Source organism: Rana temporaria, chromosome 4, assembly GCF_905171775.1.
Source record: "Rana temporaria chromosome 4, aRanTem1.1, whole genome shotgun sequence".
NCBI classification, from domain to species: Eukaryota; Metazoa; Chordata; class Amphibia; order Anura; family Ranidae; genus Rana; species Rana temporaria.
The window spans coordinates 144,548,401-144,556,618 of NC_053492.1; the positions used below are offsets into that span (position 1 = coordinate 144,548,401).

Consider the following 8,218-nt stretch of genomic DNA (forward strand, 5'->3'; position numbering starts at 1 on the left):
AAACTCTCCAATCAGCATGGGTCATAACTTGATAGTAGAGCTATCGTTCAGACTCAGCAGGGGTCATGTCGGACCACTGATTCCCTGCAGAGAGCAAGGGTGCTTTTCTGCAGCATGCTGGCAAGGGACATCATGTTCTACTTAACTAATACATACAGGCTGAATACTGGGCGAAATCGGCCGGTTCAATAAAAACTGGCCGACAAAAAACTGTGCGTTAACTGGGCCTTAAGCCTCGTACACACGACCGAGGAACTCGACGGGCGAACCACATCGTTTTCCTCGTCGAGTTCCTTGTTAGGCTGTCGAAGGAACTCGACAAGGCAAGTTTCTCCATTCCCGTCGAGGAAATAGAGAACTTGTTCTCTTTTTGGCTCGTCGAGTTTCTCTGCAGTTTCCTCGACGAAAATGTACACACGACCGTTTTCCTCGGCAAAAAAATATCTCCCAGCAAGTTTCTTGCTGTTTTTTGCCGAGAAACTCGGTCGTGTGTACGAGGCTTTAGGCTGTAACTGCTTTCTAAAGAAGAAAACACATTGTTAGACTTTTTTTTTTCCGTTTACAAACTTTTTATTTGGTATAAAATGGCGGTACAAGTAAACACAGCACAATAAAGAGGAACTGCAGTCTGCTCACATAATTTGTAATAAAAACATCGTTGAACGAATGGCTGCCGTTACAGCAGCAAATACGCCTTAATGGCTGCGCTGATTGTGTTTATTCTTTTTATATGCATTTCTCTTCAGCTGATTTATGTTTATACATACTGCTATTCTGGTTTGCATAACATTTTAGGCGCTACACTTTTTTGATTTATTTGTGGGACTTTGCATGGGGACAAAGACAAAACAGGAAATGCAGATGAACTTATAATTAAGTGCTGCAGCACATATTTTCTTTTTAATTAGGGGGCTATTTTGTACTATAAATGTAGTCAATGAGCGCAAGCTCCTAAAGTACTCTCATTTTAACAGTCCTGCCTAAGAAAGTCTGTACTCATTGCTGTTACAGAGTGTGTGCAGGTGCAGGTGACATCAGGAAGGGGATCGAATGGAAGGTTTGGGAAAGCTAAAATGTGGTGGTTTTTTATTGCGTTATATGAGGTCTAAAGCTAGCTTGTAGTTCAGAGGAACAAATCAGTAAAAATTAAAGGAGAATACTAAGAAAACATACTGAGGCTGATTTACTAATGGAGTTGAAATATTCACAGGAAGAATAATTGTAGGCATCGACATGCTATACATCGGTCCAGCTTGGGCCGATGTAACTATGTATATGACTTACCTGGTTGATGCCACTGGAAATCACTGAAGTAGACACAACCAGTGATGTCCACTTGCTTCCAGGTCTTGTGCTGAGCATCTACTCTGCTGTCTTGTGAACACAAGAAGTCAGCCGCCCAGCATGGGAACCATACAAAGAATACTTTGCACTTTTCAACGCCTTTTGACCTTGCCCAATTAGGGAATTCTTTGGATGCATTGAGTTAATGCAAAGCATTCTCTAAATGGTGCATGTGCCGAGCAGCCAATCTCCTGTGTTCAGAATGCACAAGAGCAGTTGTTCAGTGCGAGACGTGGAAGCAAGTGGAGATCACTGGAGTAACATTGACCAGGTATGTCATATGCATGCAATGTAACTATATACATGTATGTATGTTATTACATGTAACAACATACCTGGAGGCATTCTTAGTAAATTGAGTGAGTAATCATTTAAATTATCCAATAGTTTAAAAAGCAAGTTTTTGTTTGTGTATTTATCTGTATGGGGTATTCAGTGTTAACACAGTCAAAATGTATTGCGTTATGACTCTTGACTCTTTTAGTAAGTAAGCTTCATTGTCTGCTATTTCATAATTAAATACATCATTTAACTCAAATACCTTAATGGTAAATGATGTTAAACTTTTTTTTTTTTTTTTTTTACAATAGATGTGCATGGAAACATGACCTCTGTATTATGTAAGCATTACATTTGCTATCATTTGGTTTATATAATACTATTCTTTTAAATGTGCACTTGAGTCCATCAATGAGAGCTGTGTCTGAGTCCTGGTGTGTTTATAATAGAAACAGTGACTTGTTTATGAAGAAACCCCACATCTGCTAGCAATGAATGAGGTTATCATTGGTCAGAATCCAGACAGTACAAGACTTCTAAGAAAACAAATTAAAAGTTTCTTGTAAATTACACAACAGAGCTTAGAATGAAGATGAAAAATTAACAAGTATAAAAGGTTGTTTAAGAATTATTTATGTAGGAAATGTGGATCATCTAACTGATATAAATCAAAGTCTGGGTATTGCGAATGCGCCTTATGAGTAAAAGAGGCTCAGGGTTAATAGTCTGAGGCCTCGTACACACGGCCGAGTTTCTCGGCAAAATCCAGCAAGAAGCTTGCTGTTTTTTTTTTTTTTGCCGAGGAAACCGGTCGTGTGTACACTTTTCAACGAGGATCTCGTCGGGCCAAAAAGAAAGCATGTCTTTTTTTGTCCCCGACGGCAATGGGAAAATTTGGCTCGCCGAGATCCTTGGCGGCTTCACAAGGAACTTGACGAGCAAAACGATGTGTTTTGCCCGTCGAGTTTCTCAGCCGTGTGTACGAGGCCTGAGAGTCTGAGCTGATCTCTGGAAGGGACAGCAGAAGTAGATGTCCAGGGCATAAATATGATGGGGAAAATTGAAAAAAAATTGTATTTTAATATTTTTCCCTTAGATTGTTATGTACTTGCTACAAATGGTGTGGTCTAAACTAATATGACTGTAAAAGGAGCACAGTTTGAAAAACATATTGCACTTTGGCAAAAAACAGGTGTGGTATAATCAGGGCTGGTACAAGGGGGGGATGCCCTGAGCGGCACAATTTACTAGAGGAATGGGGGGCGCAGTGCAGGTGAAGTGCTTCTAAGATCTGTGTGTGTGTGTGACTAACACACTGGATGGCCCTCTGGCCGCTAATATCTGTAATGATGTGCCGAGTGCGCTCCTGCACCCGACTCAACACTAGCATAGCCCTTCACTTCCCTGTCAGCAGAGATACCCTGCCTGACAGGAGCTTCATAGTCCTGGCCCAGTGTGACATCAGCCTGCCAGAGGTGGGATTGGAGAGGACTCGGGGAGAGGAGCATAGGATGCTGCTGCTGGAGCCAGAGGAGCCACAGAGCCGAGGAGGCAATAAGCACTGTTAATCCCACAAGTAAACAGATTGCCATTTGCATATGGAATTTAATCCTTGGATGGTGGGGGTGGGTTGCTGAATGGAGGTTGATGACCTATGGTATTTTTAATATGCAGCATGGGGGGGTAATGCATTGCTGCATTAGTGGCACCAGTGGCAGTGTTCTTAACACTGACACTGGTGCCACTAATGCAGCACAAAGGGGTTAATTAACTGCCACTGGTCAGTCACTAATGCATCAGTGATCAGTGGCAATGCATTAACCCCTACATGCTGCATATTACAAATACCATGGGTAATTTTGTTTAAATTGTTTTTATTCTTTTCACATAAAAAAATCTTTACAAACTTTTTTTTTTAAATCAACATCTGATATATAGTTCATAGATTCTTCATACATAGATACATATACTTTAACATATACATACAACATAATACATAAAAATATTTGTGTGGGTACAAAACTAGATCCATCCTTATAATCCTAAGTCTCTAATGGGACTTATATTATACCTTAGCACCTTTTCATTTCCTACTCTACCTCTCTTGTTATTACCGAGCCCCCTGGTGGTGGTGGAGTGGTCATGTCCACCAATCTTCACCCCTTCCCCCCATGTTGGTCTAACCCGACATATACATATTAATTTGCACATCTATACCCATCTATCATAGTAAGGGCAGGGGGAGGGAGGGAGGGAGGAAAGGAGGGGGGGAGGAAAGAGAGAGGAAAAAAAAGAGGGAAGGGGGGTGAGAAAGGGGGGGGGGAGGGATGGGGGCGGGGTGGGACCAACCGGGTGTTTTCATATAGTCCGCACCAGGTCGTCGCCCCCCCCCCCCCCGCATTCAACCCATCACCTTGTGTATTCACCTGTGTGTCTCTTGTCGTCTAACAGAACGAAAAAAAAAAAAAAAAAAAGAAGGGGGAAAAGATATCCCCTTTTTGTTGTGTGTCCTATATCTAACCCAGTGCCCCTGTGTGTATGTGTATCCTCAATTTTAAGGAAGTGTGATGGGGGGGCTATCTGTCCTCCCTCGGTCACTTCATGTTGTGTGAACAAAATAATGAGAAAAAAAAAGGGGTAATTAACCACTAACATATAATGTGACGGGGTGGCAGCTACAGGTGTACGTTGCTGCCTGTTTCAGGGTTTTAGGTGCATGCCCTCACCCACCTACTCCCCTGTGATTTGACACAACAGGAGACTGTCAGCAGATCCCAGCCAATGGTTCATGGCTGGTACCTGCTGATTGGCTGTGTCAAATCACAGCCCAGAGCCCTGTGTTGACAATCAATACAGGGCAAGGAAGATAAACAAATCAGCCTGTAATAAAAGTCAGCACACATTACACATTGTTAGGCACACAATGAACCCCTTGATTGCCCTTAGATGTTAACGCCTCCCCAGCCAGTGTCATTAGTACAGTGACAATGCGTATTATTAGCACTGACCACTGTATTAGTGTTACTGGTGATGTGGCAGTTAGTCAGTTCCCACAAAGTGTCAGTAAAGACAGATACCCCTGGGCAAAATGTAGGGAGACAATGTCCAGTTAAAAAAAAAGACTGGCTAACTGAATGTGTTCAGCCGTTTGGACAGCTTCTGTCGGAAGAGCATACTGGAAAACCAGCAGCTGACCGACTCCTGATCAGTGCTCTTAGTCAATGGCTGCTTGCCATCTTCGCCCTGGACATCGGATGACCTTGTCCTGGCACTGGGTATAATCACCAAATCAATTGCCTACTAAAGCCATCAGCCTGCTGGTAGTCTTCTTTTCTGAATCTTAAGCTTCATACACACTACTATTTTTTTTTGTTCAACAGGTTGAAGGAAAAAAAAACTGACAGCTCAGGTCAGATCTCCCCTGCTGAGCTATTGTGTTCTGACAGGCGGACAGCCCCCACGCCAAAACACTCCGGTCAGCGCTCTCAGCCAAAAGGCTGAATGTCGGACAATTTCTATTGAACCAGCCAACATTTGGCCCGTGTGTACTAAGCTTTGGTCAAAACATTGTCAAATAGAGGTCAATCTTTACAGCAGATAGACCAAAAAGCACTAGGTAAAGCCTACTAAAGCTTTTAAAGTGGATTATATAAATCTTAGACTGAAGGTAAATTAAGCATACATTTTTACTTTGGCTAAGTTCGAAAAGCTATCTGCATAGTGTAGCACCCTCCTAGTTAGGCGGCTAGTGTTTTAGATAAATTGGGTTTTTGGATTCCCTTTAGCAAGTGATGCTTGATCGTTAGCTATTGGCTCTTCTGGGTTCTGCTGGTACAGGTTCAACTACTTTCCCCTTCTTCCCACTGAATTCTAGCATATAGTGGGCAAGGGAGTCTGACCCTGGCCTGCATATTCATGCACTTTCAGACAATCCTTGGTGAGAAGAGCGAGTGATCAACAGGGGGCTGAGAGTGGTATAGATATGCTGGGGACTAGAACAGCAGTGTCTTGTCCCTGGGGGAGTATGACCCAGCCTGATGACTGAAGCACCCCTGGGTTGCCATCTACAACATTGAAGAAATCCTTTTGGGGGATTACATCAAGAGGCGTAAACTGAAATTTTTGCCATGGCCTTCACAATCTCCTGACCTCAACATAATTGAAAATATATGGATAGACCTTAAAAGAGCAGTGCGTGACAGACAGCCCAGAAATCTCAAAGAACTGGAAGACTTTTGTAAGGAAGAATGGGCAAAGATACCTCAAACAAGAATTGAAAGACTCTTGGCTGGCAACAAAAAGCGTTTACAAGCTGTGATACTTGCCAAAGGAGGCAGTACAAGAGATTAACTCTGCAGGGTGCCCAAACTTTTGCAGACGCCATTTTTTTGTTTTCTGTAATTTTGAAAGTGTAAATGATGGAAATAAAATCTAACTTTTTTTGACATATTATAAGAATGTCTAATCTGTAATGTGATGCCTTTTGGAGATTTTTCTATCTTGCCTTGGCTTTGTTATGCACATTAATACAAATTTTTACCTGGGGTGCCCAAACTTTCGATCCCCACTGTATATACTTTTCAGAAAATACTGCCTAATGTACAGCAACCTTTTATGTTTCTATTTAGTGACCTGTGAACCTTGGTGACTTTGGTTACACCTGTTTATCATGTGTCTTCTCTAAGAAATCTGATATGGAAGGTGAGGTGATTTATTGTAGAATTTCCACCCACTGTTTCCTTTGCGAATGCCAAGTGAAATCAAATAGTCATGTGAGTCAGCGTCTTATGATCATTGTAGTACATCAGATAGAGGCCCTTCACATAGTGGAATAGGTATTTGAAGGCAAATAACTGCACTGGCAGGTAATAGTTACTGTTGTAAGCATGTTTCGGGACTGTTCAGTGTCCCATTCCTCCTGCAGCCAAAGCACAAAAAGTTCCTATAGACATCGTTACTACAGAATCCTCTGAAAGTCTTATCCTAAGGTTATCTGTTATAATCAAGGCATTTAATTAAAATTCAAGTGTAGGAAATCATTTTTTTTATTTGCTTTAGAGATATTGGTGAAGGGTTAGGTTTTTCATTGTCATTATCATATTGATGTAGTATGACATGCCCTGGAAGTGGGAAATCTCCCCGATAGGTAGAAATAGAGCATCAAAAACAATTTTTTAGTAGCCTAATGATCTGTTAGAACATCTGTCAATTTTCTTTTTCTGTTATCTGTGACTTCCTGCTCTGGTGATGCCCATTCCCCTAACATTTTGTCATTGTGTCTCTGTGAACATGATGGGAAGTCCCTCATTCTTACCAAAAAATGAAGAAAATGTTTGTGCTGAAGTTAAAGTCGAGTCTTATATCCTAAAGATTAAACTATGAAGACATACAGTTTGGCAGTGGTCAAGCTCATTAATTACTGTTTGAAGTTTTTCTGACTCTAGATCAATCTTAGCAACATGGGCATGTTAACTAAGTGCTAACGAGACCCACAGGAAACAGTAGGCACACATGCCAATGAAACTCTAACCTATGCCAGTTTTTGAGGGTAAACAGCAAGTGACAAGATCAGATTAATATTCATATCTCTCTATCCCATTGACCACTTGCCCTCCCACCCTCTCATTTATTGTACTGCTGCCACAAACCACACAGAAGTATCCGCTCCTCCCAAGTCTATCTGAAATACAATAGTTGGACCACAACTTAAAGACAATCCACAAAAAAAAAAAACAGCACTAATGGGAACCAGACTGATTACCCCAAAACAAGAGTTGCACAAGGAGAACCAACCACGGCATTTAACAATCTAGAAAAAAAAATACTTTTTTCAAAATATTCAAATATTAAACATTACACACCAGAATGGCTAACACATCCAAACACCAGCAATATAAAATTATTAAAAGGAGTGGACATTGTTGGCACACACATGCAACAGAGACAGAACCCCACACACTCACATTCATGCCTACTGCAGATACTTCTCAATCAGACACTTCCTGATATCAGGCTAAAGGACTAGGCAGGGGGTCTAGGGTCCCGTTCAATAACATGCCTAGCATGAGGCTGTAGTGTGATGGGGGAAGCCCTGACTCCGCAACCTGCCCTGGGATTTCTCTAATGTCCTGGGAAGTAGCCCTAATATCCTTTAGGGAGACGTGATTGGGATTGAGCAACACACTGAGCAAATGGCCTATCTTCAGCTGTGTTTTTGGAGAGTGTGTAGCATGAGAAGCTGGATATGGTGGAATCACACACCCATACACTGAACTGGCAGTATAACATCCTTATATAAAGAGCATAAATTAATCTACCGTTGGATACAAAGATAAAAATATTGTGTGTATGTCAGTCCACAGCCATTCAATATAACATTGATAACAAGGAATTTCCTTTTATTGCTCCAAGCATATAGGCATGCTATGTGATACATGGGCAAATAATGAAAATTCGATGTTTTGCAATAACTAGCTAGTAACAGGGGTACAGCTCCTTCTCATTCCTGGCTTAACCAGCCACTTAGTCATGAACACACCAGCCACTTTACATTCTGGTAACATGAGCTTGCATCAAGGTATGACTCAGTCAGAGT

At 41.6% G+C, this 8,218-nt stretch overlaps 1 protein-coding gene across 13 annotated transcripts in view; it reads right to left on the reverse strand.

The window, feature by feature from the left end:
* DOCK10 (dedicator of cytokinesis 10) overlaps positions 1–8,218 on the reverse strand; it is a 433,376-nt gene that overhangs the window by 143,868 nt on the left and 281,290 nt on the right. The window lies entirely within an intron of this gene.